Genomic DNA, 12,965 nt, shown 5'->3' with positions numbered 1-12,965 from the left:
TGCTTCACGAACCCCATGTGCTGCAGCTCCCTGGAATCCGTTGTTGCACTCCAACACTCAGCACCACATCAGTTCCCCCAGAAAGTAAACAGAGGGAAAAAGATGGTGCAGATCTACAAAGCTTTTTTTTTAAATGACAAGGCAGAAAAATACACTTACAATGTATCTCTGCTAAAAGTGAAACACATTTGGTGTTTCTTATACTTGGTGAGCGATGTACTGAACCCCACACTGGTTTCTAGGGTTTGGGCATGTACCGGGACCTGTAATGTAATTCAGTTCCCTGCCTTTTCTTACTGTCTTGGCCTGTGCTGAAGCAGGGAGATTTGGCGGTAAGCTGCAAACTGCTTTCTAGGGAGGATTTTATCCTGTGGTCTGTGTTCCTCATGTCCTCAAGAATATGGGGGGATTTCTGAGTACATGTTTCGGGGTAACCTGCAACACTGGCCCCGTCTACCCAAACACACCCTGACAACATTATACCATAAAATCACCCCTGAAACTCACACCCTGCACATCTCCGCTGGTTGGCACTCCTGGAACAGTAAGAATACACATACACCTTCATTACAAATGCAGTTACATGCCATGATTGGGTTGAAGAGCTGACAATCACAATTCCCCCATATGGCGCAGGGGCACCCAGCCGGGCCAAATACCTTTATTAATGGCCTGGGTACCCCATTACCGTCACACCTCCCCACCTCAAAGCGTAGGCTCTGTTACAACCACCCCATCTGGCGGTTCAACTGGCCGCTCAGCTCTTTAGGTTAAAGTGTCCATGGGACTGTCTTGTGGGATAGTCAATCTGCATTGCTGTGCCCGCTGCCCTCCTCCCCTGATGCCAAAGTCCGAGGCATTCATCTCCACCAAAAACCTTTTAGAGAAGTTCGGTGCAGCTAGGATCGGAGCCATGGTCAGTGCGGTCTTTAATGCCGAAAAAGCATTAAGCAAATTCGCAGGCGAGAAACCAGCCAACCAGTACTGAGAGTCGCTTCTCGGTCATCAGTCAGGGGTTTAGCCACAGCCTTTGATGTCCCAGCGTGGATACTACGTTACCAGCCTCCTGTACACACAGCCCGCGTCTCATGAACCACCTCCCTCAGAGATGCCATTGTCATGAAATCACAACCCTACGCACATTTCGTATGTTTGACATACTTTATCAGGGGGAGGAGTTAAGATGTGTGTACAGGAGGCTGGTAATGTAGTATCCACACTGGGACATCAAAGGCTGTTTCATTTAACCTGCTGCAACACATACACAGAGTCTCCATACCCAGACTTTAGTAATCTACTACAGATATGCTCATGTAGATGCTGAATGGGGCAATGTGATATTATTTTATAGATGCTAACCTCAGCTCATATGCTCATGCAGATATTGAATGGGGCAATGTGATGTTATTTCATTGATGCTAACCTCTGCTCATATGCTCACCATTGTATGTTGCATCATCATCCCAGCTACTATATGGGTGATTAAGTGTGTGGTTACTTCACATTCAGCATCAACAGCCTCACTGGGCATTACTGTGTTAATACATCATGTGTACACAGCTGATGATTAGTATATGACAATTATATTATGTATCATATCTAGTGTGTTTACTCACATTAAACTTATACATGTCATATGCACATCGAGATCTTATCACAGACTGTGTTCTGTGTCTTCCTGACTGGGATTAATGTGAGTCACATATGTTTAGCCATTGAATATTCTATCTGTATCCTTTTTGATAGTACCAACCAGTGACATCTATATCTATATTTTTGAAAACATTGTATGTCCCTGTGTCTAGGGGCAATCACATTGGACCTTTGGCCCGTCACTCCGCCTCAGGCCAATGAGATGGCTCCCTTGGCCCACCCGCCCCCGCACACCTCTCATTGGCCGGTGTGGTCTAACAGTATACACAGACACATATGTCTCACCCCTCCGGATTGCCTGCCCCCCCCACGGCTCTCATTGGCCGGTGCGCTCTAACCCAGGGGTCCCCAACCCCTGGCCACACTGCTGCTGCTGCTGCCTGAGGTGAGGATGCTGGAAGGGGGGGTGTTTGACCCCCCCAGCTCCATTTTTGACCCCCCCAGCTCCGATTTTGACCCCCCCAGCTCCGTTTTTGACCCCCTCCAACTCAGTTTTAACCCCCTCCAGCTCCTTTTTTGACCCCTCCCCCAGCTCCGTTTTTGACCCCTCCACCAGCTCAGTTTTTGACCCCACCCCAGCTCCGTTTTTGACCCCCCCTCCTCACCCCCCCCCGACATACACACTGACAGACACATTAACACACACAGTGACAGACACACTGACACACACAGGGACAGACACACTGACACACACAGGGACAGACACACTGACACACACAGGGACAGACACACTGACACACACAGGGACAGACACACTGACACACACAATGACACACACAGGGACAGACACACTGACACACACAGGGACAGATACACTGACACACACAGGGACAGACACACTGACACACACAGGGACAGACACACTGACACACACAGGGACAGACACACTGACACACACATGGACAGACACACTGACACACACAGGGACAGACACACTGACACACACAGGGATAGACACACTGACACACACAGGGACAGAAACAATGACACACACAGGGACAGACACACAGTGAAACCCTCCCTCCCTTCCCCCCCGCCCCTGCCTTCCCCCCCTCCCCTGCCTCCCCCCCCTCCCCTGCCTTACCCCCCTCCCCTGCCTTACCCCCCCTACCCTGCCTTTCACCCCCCTCCCGCCCCTGCCTTTCACCCCCTCCCGCCCCTGCCTTGCACCCACCCGCCACCCGTACTCCCGCCACCTCCCGCCACCTCCCGCCCCTGCCTTTCACCCACCCACCCACCGCCCTTACTCCCGCCACCTCCCGCCACCTCCCGCCTCTGCCTTTCACCCACCCGCCGCACTCCCGCCTCTGCCTTTCACCCACTCACCGCCAACACGCCCGACCGCCCTCCCACCTTTCACCCACCTGCCACCCGCACTCCCGCCTCTGCCTTTCAGCCACCCGCCACCTCACAACCCTGCACCCCACAGCCGCCGCCCTCACTCAATAGACACCTGCCGCCTCTCACCCACCTGCCACACTCGACACACACCCGCCACCTCCCGCCCCTATGCACCGACATCACTGACTAGCCGCCGCACCCACTCACCACCCAACCGGCACCTCCTGCCTCACACCCACCCGCCACACTCACACCCCTATGCACCGACATCACTGACCAGCCGCCGCACACACTCACCAGTCACCCGCCGCCTCACACCCGCTCACACCCTAGCGGGACTCCCACCCACAGCCAGCACTCCACTGCCCACCCGCCACCCATACTGAACACCCACCCGCTGCCTCACACCCGCTCACACCCTAGCGGGACACACACCTCACATTTTTATATCACTTATGTCACCAAATATACATTGTACTGTGGTGTGTTTACAATAAACCATTTTTAAACAACAATATCGTATTACATTTTCTTCCATGTTTCTTTTCAACTATTTATAAATAATAATACCTATTACGGATTTACATCCCGGGCAACGCCGGGTATATCAGCTTGTTATACGATATTATCTGGTGTATTAATAGAGTACTATCTAACAGGTGACTTCATATTTGGTATTTCCCAGTCTGGGTTTTTTTTAATGAACCACCCTCTAGGGGATTTTATTTAATTGTTGTTATGTATTCATTTTAAGTCGTCGAGGTTACATTAATAAAATTTCTTTATTTTGGTTTTGTGAACTTTTACTCACTCTAGTGTGTCGTTAGGCAGGCGTAATTATCTCCACCTAGTGGGACTATTGACATCCCAGGCTACTACAGCTGTTTAATTTCTTTTAGTGCAGAGATATGGCTTTCTTCGTGTTAACCTTGAGTTAACTTGTGGTGCTATACAATAGCATGGTAGCCCTGCCCCTTTCTTGAAGGCTCCTAATGCTTCTAATATCAATACATTATTAGAATGCTGTTAGATACACTGATGATATGGCTTAGGGGGGGGGGGGGGTGGGGGAATACAGCCTCCAAAACCTTTTTTCTGTTTGTTTACATGTATTAATGTATCTAATTTTTGACTCCACAAAACTGGTCATTGGTTTTAATTAAATATTTTTAAACAGAGGGTAAGTTCATTTTATTTGCAATCTACGCATAGACAAGATAAATGCCATCCTTGTTACATAACTTTCTAATAAATATGCTTTTTTCCTTCAGCTTGTACTGTGTTTGCTGTAGCTGTTCGCATTTTAATCCAGTAATTTGAATGAACATCAGAGAGGCCTTATGATGTTTTGTACAAAAGTGCCTGTGTTCAGTGTTTTCCACCAGTGCACCCGGAATAGCAGTAGGCAGCAACATACTGTGCTGTGAGTTTTCTAAAACTGAAAAGGGCAAGAGTGCATTACTGGAAACATAGGATGTGAAGCTGTACCAAGGATCTATTTCACTATGAAGTAAAATATTTGTTGTTTACATCTGATACTTAAAACATACATGTACAGTTTGCTTATCTACAGAAGGTCACAAGTGCTGTAAGTATATAATAACTAAATGTTAACATTTATATGTGTGTGTGTGCGTGTTTATATCTGCTCAATTTTGTTATAAGGCATGAACATTTAAAAAAAAAATGTTTAACAGTGCAAATGAATATTTATGGATTGTAAAAGTTTTTAATGTCAGCCAGTGATATTAGAAACAAAAACATTTGTTCAAGTTAGTGAATACTGTTTGGTAAAAGGAAATCAGTTGCTGAGTGATGGAAATTGCACTGCTTTTTTAAATTTATTTTTAGCTAACTACCTAAGAGAAGAAATTCAATATATTCATAAACATTGTGGATTCATATTAAAAATCATTAGTAAGATTTTTCATAATATTATATATTTATTGTCAAAATTAATACAGTGCACATTATTGCACTAAAAAAGTTGAAAGAGGAATTTCCACTAAATCTGATTAATGACTTGGTCAAAGCAATATAATTAAAACACCAAGTGAGAATACAACTTTTAAACCCTATCCTGAGTACTGAGTACTTTATGGTAATTTAACTTAACATTATTGTAATGGTTTTATTAACCTGTTTCTCCCAGTAGTCTTCTTTTTTCTATTTGCAAAGAGTTTGAATATATATATATATATATATATATATATATATATATATATATATATATATATATATATATACATTTATATTTATATATATCAACAGTGGCGCTATCTGTAATCCCATACTGTACTTGACTCAAGGCACTGCTATCTGATTTGATCATCGTACATACAGTATGTTCTAAATATGAACATTTCAGCTCTTCAAAGATTTAGCTTTAAATGGCTCTATACAAAGGTGTATGGTTCAACTCTGCGTGTGTTGTAGCGCGATAGATTTAAATGTCCCAGTTGTGAACTTACCCGTGCAAGTATAATTAATGAAGTCTTGGGTGCTTTTCCCACAGTTCACTCCCTTTACATTGATTGTGTTATAATACATTTTCTATTTTTGAAAGACAACATGACTCTTTTTCTTTGCTTTTCATGTTAAATTTAGATGACAGATACTTTTCTTATATTTTGTTATTTACAGTATATGCCAATAGCATTTTTTTCAAATGAATATCCCAAATTTTATGTACAGTAGTATCATTCAACAATCATAGACATATTTACTGATTATGTTACACAAATCATGTTTTCCTAGTTAAAATGTGTGTTAATAGCCTATTTTTTAAAATTAAATGCAACATGTCTTATTGCATTTAATGCGATTTAATCATTGACATATTTAATAACTTTAACTAGTTAATTTATTAAAAAAAGACACTGTAATTTGTACTATTAGAGATAATTATCATTAATTTCGAAGAATACTTGTTTGATCTGTCTTTCAGCAATGACCACACACAACAATAAGGTTTTGTGGTCCGCCATATATATTTTTATTTAGTTGAAATCATATTATGTACAGGATGAGTCGGACATCAGATTTATATTGAAGGATTAAGATGGATTTTATAATATTGTATCTCATTGACCACCTTCTGCTACTCATGGACAGGCTCCAGCATATACAGTATAATGTCCAATTCCAATATGTAAGCATCTCCATTTTTAGCTGAAGATGAGGAAGGTTGTTTTTGCTCCTGCAGCCTAGACAGATAATTGTGGGATGTGTAAGATTGGATAAATTCACCACATATATTTCTGAAAACTGAAAAAAATCTCTATACAGTACATCTCTATATTTAGCTATGTAATGAGTAATTATTAAATGGAGTATGTGTTAAAAACAAGGAATGCCATACAGCCTTGTTTCAGTGCTGCATCCAAATTGGAACAGTTAACCCCCAACGCAAACCCGATCTCAAGTGCCCTTGGAGTTAGCGACCTCTATCACATTATGTAATTTTGATAACACATCAGAAGCTGTGTGTACCTTTTCTTAAAAACTCTTCAAACTCTGCAACTCAAATGTCTTGCTGCTGCAGATGCTGGTTTTATTTTCACCCACTTTGGTTGTTTAACAATACTCACACAACTGGTGAGCAGTAACGGCAGATAATCACCATAACCACTACTCCACATATCATTAGTGTGGCGTACCCTACTTCCCTCTGACTTAGCAAGGGCATCAACCACTGATGCAATAACTATCCAATAACATTGCTGTACAGTTTGGGAAGCTCCTTGATTAAGAAATATGAGCTGCTTGGTATAGTCCGATGAGGCTCTGCAGTTTGCATAAGCTGTCTGAACCCCTGAGATTCCACACATTTGAAAGTCTATAGCAAGCATTTTAGATAAATTACCATTCTGCACTAGAGCTCTTTCATGGATGTGGTGGAATACTTCTCCTCACATAGTAATTCAGTTTGCAGATTTGAATTCAGTTTCCCTATATGGATCCGCAAAATTCCATGGCTGAAAGCAAATGGCCAATCTGTTGCGGATTCGAATTTCTGTGAACATTTTTCCCATATCTATTAGTAAACAGCAATCAAATTTTGCAACTAATTGGTTTATTCTTTCTATAAACATGTCTTCTATTTCATCAAAGGAATACTCCCCAATAATGACAATTTAAACTGGACATATCAATTTATTTCTGCAATGACTAACACGTGAATCTATTTTTTTTATTGTGATGTCTAGTTTTGGAAATTGTGAATCCACATTTTGTAAAATGTTGTATTCCTTAAAATCATTGATATACTGTAATAGTACATTGTAGGATAGTAGTGCGCAAACGGGGGGTACACAAGAGATATTCTTTGGGGGGGTGCGGCAGTTACAGTGGCCCTGCACTCTTCTCCAAGGCATTTAAATTAAATGCCAGGGGACCGCGTGAGGCCTCTGTAACACTTACCTTGATTCAGTCGGCTTCGGGCAATGCATCACAATGGCAACGTGGCATCAATGATGCCGCAAGGTCATGTGACGTGAGTCACATGACCCCGTGGCATCATTTGACACCGGCACAAAGGTTAGGGGGGGTGCGAGCATTGGGGAAGAGAAGGCAGGCGGCGGGGGGGGGGGGGGGGGGTCGCAGCACCAAAAGATTGCGCACACCTGCTGTAGGACACAGAATGAATGTTGTACTTACAATTAATTTGTTACAGTATAATCATGTAAGAAAGGGTTGTTGTAACTGGATTAGACCAGTCAAAGACTGAGCCACTGATTGAGCCACCTGTGCTGAAACAGGGATATCCATTAAAAACAGCCTGTTGGCTGCCCTTGAGGACTGAGTTTGGAGACCCCTGGATTAGACCATCAGAAAATTAGATTCTTTAAAAGGGATATTTTTTATGAGACAAATAAAAGGCTTCATAGATGCAGTTTTTCTATAAATTTTTGAGAATGTTATTATTTTATTTTTGTTATACCATGGTTTAGTGAATAGGAGGGTGGGTTGAACAAAAAAAGGAAACAATCATCAGAGCCATATTATACCAATTACATCTGCTCTTGGAACTCAAACTCTAGCACAATAGCAACATTGAATGTTCTGACAATCATTGCAGCACAACTGTTTTCAGTTATTACCCTTGGAACAAGGAAATTGTAGTCAACAAATGAATTTAATAAAAACACTTTTATTTTATTCTAATATGTGTCAAACATATTGTGCATGTACCATTTTCAAAGTATAAATGAAAAATATGTGATTTATTTGCATTGAAAAACACAAAGGTGCCTATAAAAGGAAGGGACATGAAGTATTTGTAATGGTACACATAAAGAGAACATACTGTACATAATTATTTTGTGATAAATAAGCATGTATTACATTTCTGTTGCAACTTGTTCTGTGGTATCTTTAAGTGATTATAAAATGTAAGACATATAGATTTTCTGGTCATAATTGTGGGCAAAGGGCTTCTTGTTTTTTTGAGTTTTGAGTCAATCCAATTTATCATATTTACATATGATATCCACATTACTGCCTAATACCCACATTTACAAAGCATGGCTATACTATAAGGAGGCTATTCACATCAAGTGATTTGTTCTGTTCCCACCTACATGCTAATGCATGCTTTTTAGTTAAATAACCTAATGAGTGTGCTTGTCCTTAATTCATCGTTGACCTTTTAAATACAATTTGACATTTAATTATTTGCATTTATGTAGTGTGAAATCTTAATTATTATGCTGTAGAGCTAATCAGTTTCAATGAAACAGAAGAAATCTGTAAAGCACTGCGCATTGTGAGTGGTTAATTTATGTGAACCATACAAAGTATTTAAAACAACATTAATATGCACCCAATATTAATCAAAATATTTATTTAGTATAAATAAATTATACATTTGAATAAAAATGTATTTTCTCTCTCTCTCTCACTCTCTCTCATATTAAGCTATAGATTTGAATAAATATGTGTATATACAGTAGCGAGAAAAAGTTTGTAAACAGCTTAGAATTTTCACAAATTGAAGCCTAAAATGTTAATAGATCTTAATCAAGTCCTAATAACAGATAAAGTTGACCTGATCAAATAAATTACACATAAACATAATACTTTTCAACCTTTTTCAGCAATGACTTCAACTAATCATTTCCTGTAACTTTTGGTCAGTCTTTCACATTGGCTTTGAGGAATTTTGGCTCATACTGTACCGCCTTACAGAACTGCTTAAACTCAGTGACATTTTAGGGCTTCCTTGCATGGATAGCTCACTTCAGGTCCTGCCACTACATTTCAATGGGATTTAGGTGCAGACTTTGACTAGGCCCTTCTAAAACGCAATTTTTTTTCTTCAGACATTCTTTTGTAGATCTGCTTGTATGTTTAGGATCATTGTCTTGGTGCATGAATCACTTTCAGTTCAGCTTCAGCTCATGGATGGATGGCCTGACATTCTCCTCTAGAATATTCTGAGACAAAGCAGAATTCATGGTTGTCTCAATGATGGCAAGCCATACAGTTTCTGAGGCAGTAAGGCAACCAAATACAATCACACTCCCACCACCATGCTGGATTTTCAGGAAAACTCCACCCCTGTGTCTTCTTTTCCAAAAAACTTTCTGCCGCAGAAAGAAATTATGATGTTGCTAATCGGGAATTTCAGGCCATGAAAATGGCTCTAGAAGAATGAAGACATTTGCTTGAGGGGTCAACTTCTCCGATCACAATCCCTACAGATCACAAGAACTTTGAATATGAAGGAGCAAAGAGACTCAGGACATGTCAGGCAAGGTGGGCTCTCTTCTTCACTTGGTTCAACTTTGTGATCTCTTATCGTCCAGCATCCAAGAATGTCAAAGCAGATGCGCTATCCAGGCAATTCACCCCTGACGTTTCCGAGGAGATTGAGCACGGACCCATCATTCCATCTTCACAGATTATCTGTGCCGTATCATCTTCACTTCTGCAACAGATTTCACAGGCTCAGGCAAAGGATCCCAGGCCAACTCATTCATCCAAACTATTTGTCCCTCCCCAATTTCGTAGTGAAGTGTTGCAATAGGGTCATAACTCCAAGACGGCTGGTCACCCGGGAGTTCAGAAGACATGTGATTTCCTTGAACGGATCTTTTGGTGGCCAGAGATCTGCAAAGACGTGAAAGAGTTTTTGGCAGCCTGCGTTGTATGCGCCAGACTAAGGTGCTGTGGGTTGCTCCAGCCCTTGCCAGTCCATACCCGCCTGTGGACCTAACTTTCCATGGATTTTATTGTGGAGCTATCACCCTCCAGGGGTATGACTACCACACTTGTAGTAGTTGATCACTTCACACGCCAAGTGCCCACTTTGTTGCCCTTAAGAAGCTACCCACAGCTTCAGAATTATCTGAAATCTGTATTAAAGTGATATTTCGTCTTCATGGAGTCCCGACAGATATAGTCTGGGACCACGGATCCCAATTCGTCTCAAGATTTTGGAAGGCCTTTTGTCAAATAATGGGCATCTCCCTCCATATTTCTTCTTCATACCATCCCCAGTCCAACGGACTCACGGAAAGGGCCAATCAGCCCTTAGAACAATTCCTGCAATGTTTATATCTAAACTACAGGACAACTGGGTTGATCGGTTCCTGTGGGACAATGTTTCCCACAACTCTATGAAGCACAATTCCACACTGGAATCTCTGTTCTTTTGTGCCAACGTGTGCCATCCTGCTCCCCTTCCTTCTTCCAGTCCTCTCTCTGGAGTCCCTGTAGTGGATGATAAGACCCAAGAACTGCAATCACTCTGGAAGAAGATCTGATCAAAGCCGCCCTGCAGCAAAAAACCAGGGTGGATAAACGTCGATGACCACCTCCCCTGTTTCATGTGGAGATCAAGTTTGGTTGGCTAAAAAAAATATCCTTGATAAAGTCCCTATGCGATGAAATGCGTTGGTGCGTTAGCTCTCTCTTCACCATTGTATATTGATTTAAATACCTTTAACTTTTAACATGAAGTTGCCCTGAATTTATTCTCTCTTCATGGATGGATTCTGTGCTGTGCTCCTTTGCTTCACTATTTCTGTATGCTAAAAAAAATATCCAACTTAAACTGCCCTCCTCCAAACTCGGGCTCAAGTTCATTGGACCTTACAAAAACTGAAACAGGTCAACCCGGTGGCATTCAAACTGGAACTTCCAGATAACTTAACGATACCTCCAGTATTTCCCTCATCAAAACCATTCGTCCAGAACGTTTTCTCTCCTCCTATTCTCCCCACTCCTAGACCATTTTTGGTGGATGACCAGGAGGATTTTGAAGTACGTCAGACACTGGATTCCTGTAGATCCCGGGGCAGGCTAAAATACTTGTCCCATTGGAAAGGTTAAGGACCCGAAGTGAATTCATGGATCAAATACGAGGATCTCCATGCCCCGAGACTGGTGTTTCATCGGAGATTCCCTGCCAAACCGGCTTAGATCGCCCGGAGGTCACTCCTAGAGAGGGGGTTACTGTAAGGATTCTGCTCGATCCGTGCCAGGTTTTCACTACAGTCAAGGTTTTCTATTTCTCCTGCCCTTTCTGCTCCCTGTGGTCATTTTGAGTACTGGCAGTCTGCTTTATAAGGCTGCAGTTCCTGGTGGAGTCGCCGAGCAAAGTTCTGTTTGCTGTAGCTCCATTTGCTCTTCGCTGTCACGCATTACACTTTTGCCTATTTGGAATCCCTGTATCTGATCCTGGACCATGACCCCAACCTCGCTGCCTTCCGCCTGCCCAGACCTTTGCCTGTCACTTGGACTCTGCATCTCTAAAACCTACCCTGACTTTTTGCCTGTTGCCTGGAGTCTGCACCACTTCTATCTGCCGTGTCCCCTGCCTGCTTACCAACTACGAATACTCTTACAGGTCTCTGTCCCCGGGCTCTGGTCGGTTATTCTCCATTCCTACCTCAGCCCTGCAGGTCCGCCTCCTGATTCGAGATGAGCACCGTCACACATGCTTGACGGTTGGGATAATGTTCTTCTGTTTGAACGCAGTGTCTGATTTTCGTCAAACATAAAATTTCTCATTGAGGCCGAAAAGTTCTACCTTTGACTCATCTGTCCAGAGAACATTGCGAAGTGATTTCCTCCTGGCTATCCTTCCATGAACATCATTCTTGTTCAATCTTTATTCTGATAGCTGAACACACACATTTGCCAAATGATAGTGGTCTGCAGATCCTTCAGTGTTACTCTGGGGTTCTTTGTTACTTCATGGATGATTTGCCTGTTTGTTCTTAGAGAGATTTTGGTAGGACAACGGCTTCTGGGTAGAGTGACTGTGATCTTGAACTGTGTGACAGTGGATTAGTGCAGCCCAAAATCCTTAAAAATGGTTTTGTAACCCTTTCCAGACTGATGAGCATCATCATGAGGAGCATGCTTTCTGAGGTCGTCAGAGATTTGTTTTGATCGTGGCTTTACGTGTTTGAAAACACCTGTTTTGTGAAGACCAAACTCACAAAGTTTCTGATATTTATATACTGTAGGGTGGGGTTCACAAATTGTTGTCGCCACTGTATGTATGCATTTATGTATGTCATTATTTATATAGCAGGACACATCCTCCTACAACAAGAAAGAACTGGCACTCCAAATGTCTTCATACAAAAAAAATAATTTTAATCCACACAGATCTGGTCGATCACCAAGGTTGATGTATGCGGTGTATAGTGCAGTATGAGTCTTGGAGCTGCCTATATGCTTTGTTAAAGAGGTATTTTTTAATATGGGTATTAATGGTGGATAGAGAGGGTGCTATTCGGATGTTGAGGGAAAGGGCATTCCAGAGGAGTGGGGCAGTAAGTGAGAAAGGTTTTTGGCAGGAGTGGACATTACCTACAAAAGGGGTAAAGAGAAGAAATCCTTGAGCAGAATTCAAGAATCGGGATGTGTGCAGTGTAGCGAGAAATTAGGGCTGAGATGTACGGTGGGGCAGAAAAGTACTGTATAAAGCCTTAAAAGTGAGGAGGAGAATTTTG

The 12,965-nt window shown here is 42.2% G+C and overlaps 1 protein-coding gene across 1 annotated transcript in view; it reads left to right on the top strand.

Moving 5' to 3' along the window:
* Positions 1-4,389: 4,389 nt before the first annotated feature.
* The window catches only part of LOC142486927 (cadherin-19-like), a 252,368-nt gene continuing 243,792 nt past the window's right edge, over positions 4,390-12,965 (top strand). Inside the window, exon 1 of the mRNA XM_075585433.1 lies at positions 4,390-4,582. The gene's annotated coding sequence lies outside the window, so the exon portion shown is untranslated. The remainder of the gene's footprint in view (positions 4,583-12,965) is intronic.

This window comes from Ascaphus truei, chromosome 2 (assembly GCF_040206685.1).
Source record: "Ascaphus truei isolate aAscTru1 chromosome 2, aAscTru1.hap1, whole genome shotgun sequence".
Lineage (NCBI taxonomy): Eukaryota > Metazoa > Chordata > Amphibia > Anura > Ascaphidae > Ascaphus > Ascaphus truei.
The sequence above is the reverse complement of the archived record's forward strand: the minus strand, read 5'-3'. Positions and strand labels throughout refer to the sequence as shown.